Consider the following 2,415-nt stretch of genomic DNA (forward strand, 5'->3'; position numbering starts at 1 on the left):
CCAGCAGTCAAAACTTCCTGTGTGGCCTGAGCCCTGGGCTGGATGCGGGCCACCATTTTAACCCACACAGATCCAGGGATCTAGCACCTATTCTGGCTTCTGGGGGCAGTAGACACACAAATGGTGTATACATATATGTATACACATTTGGCCAAAATGGTCACACATATAAAATAAAAATAAATCAATTTTTTTGGGGGGGTGATTCCATTTTTGTTTTTTTATGTGCATTGGTGTTTTGCTTGCATGTATGTCTGTGTGAGGGTCTGAGTTCCTGGAAATGGAGTTACAGACAGTTGTGAGCTGCCATGTGGGTGCTGGAAACTGAACCAGGGTCTTCTGGAAGAGCAGCCATTGCTCTTAACCTCTGACCTGTCTCTCTAGCCCAAGATATATATATATATATATATATATATACACACACATATATTTTTGAGACAGGGTTTCTCTGTGTAGCCCTGGCTGTCCTGGAACTCACTCTGTAGACCAGGCTGGCCTCGAACTCAGAAATCCACATGCCTCTGCCTCCCAAGTGCTGGGATTAAAGGCGTGCGCCACCACCGCCCGGCTCCAAAATTTTTTTAAAGAACAATTTTATTTCTTCATTTGTATTGTTTCTTAACTTGGGGTCATAAAAAAGAGTATTTATTTGGTGTAACCACTTCAGGAAGAGGAAGCCCCTCACCATCTACCTTCAGGATCCTGAAATGAGGTTAAAGTTTACAGAGAGGGTCTGGGTTATGAATATCATGCAGCTCCCCAGTCAAGGGGCCTTGCCTATTATTATCTGAGCCCTAATCTCCCTAGCAAGTGGTCCGAAAGAGAGGCCTTTAGCACTGTGTGAAATTACTCTTTCTATAGGACAAGGTTCTCCTCTGTCTGGCCAGTACCAGGTTTTATTTAACCCTTTTCTTTCTTTTCCCAGCACAAAATTCCTGGAACTTGGACGGCAAGTCCCTCCTCTGCCTGGCATGAAGAGAGAAACCACGTGTTTGGCTTTAGCTTTTCTCTTTTCCCAGCATGAGATTTCTGGGGAAAATTCCAGTTTCTTGGGGTCTGCTATTTCAATTTTTTTTTTTTTTTTTTTTTTTTTTTTTTTCGAGACAGGGTTTCTCTGTGTAGCTCTGGCTGTCCTGGAACTCACTCTGTAGACCAGGCTGGCCTCAAACTCAGAAATCCGCCTGCCTCTGCCTCCCAAGTGCTGGGATTAAAGGCGTGTGCCACCACCGCCCGGCTCTATTTCAATTATTATCAATAATTTTGATAACCAAAATAAGAGAGACAGGTGTCTCTCTTCAAGGACCTGCATTCCCTCCCATGAGGCTATGTACAGCATTTTGACTTAGGGGTAACTTCCTAGAACATAGAGGCACTGTACTGGCTGGTTTTGTGTGTCAACTTGACACAGGCTGGAATTATTACAGAGAAGGGAGCTTCAGTTGGGAAAGTGGCTCCATGAGGTCCAGCTGTGGGACATTTTCTCAGTTAGTGATCAAGGGGGTAGGGCCCCTTGTGGGTGGTGCCATCCCTGGGCTGGAAGTCTTGGGTTCTATAAGAGAACAGGCTGAGCAAGCCAGGGGAAGCAAGCCAGCAAGGAACATCTCTCCATGGCCTCTGCGTCAGCTCCTGCTTCCTGACCTGCCTGAGTTCCAGTCCTGACTTCCTCTGGTGATCAACAGCAACGTGGAAGTAAGCTAAATAAACCCTTTTGTCGCCAACTTGCTTCTTGGTCACAATTTTTGTGCAGGAATAGAAACCCTGTCTAATACAGGCACCAAGGAAAACCATCATGTCACCAGAATTCTAATCCTCTTGGAGCCAGGAAGGAAGTATGAGAGAAAAACCATCAACAGATTATACTGTGACTGAGTGACAGCTTTGAAAGGCTCAGAGAGAGGAAGAACAAGGAAACACGTGGCTTTACAAAGGAACAGGTTTAACCTGAGAGAACCTGAGGAAGCGCAGATTCTAACTGCAGAAAACCAGAGAGTTTGCTGACCACTCATAGACTAGGGATAGTTACAGGGAGAAAGCAGGAGGAAAGGATGGAGAATGGGCATGTCTTAGGTCTCTATTGCTGTGGTAAAACATTAGGACCCAAAAGCAACTTGGGGAGAAAAGAGTTTCTTTTGCCTTACTCTTCCAGGTGACACCAGTCTGTCACTGAAGGAACTCAGAGCAGGAAGTCAAGGCAGGAACTGAGGCAGAGGCCATGGAGGACTGCTGCTTACTGCTTATGCTCCTCATGGCTTGCTCAGCCTGCTGTTTTATAGCACCAAGACCAGCCCAGGGATAGCACCACTCATAGTGAGCTAGGCCCTTCCACACTAATCAGTCAGGAAAATGTACCACAGGCTTGTGCAAAGACCAGTCTTATGTGGATATTTTTTCTTTTCTTTTCTCTTTTTATATTCT

Source organism: Mastomys coucha, unplaced genomic scaffold (assembly GCF_008632895.1).
Source record: "Mastomys coucha isolate ucsf_1 unplaced genomic scaffold, UCSF_Mcou_1 pScaffold13, whole genome shotgun sequence".
Classification (NCBI taxonomy): domain Eukaryota; kingdom Metazoa; phylum Chordata; class Mammalia; order Rodentia; family Muridae; genus Mastomys; species Mastomys coucha.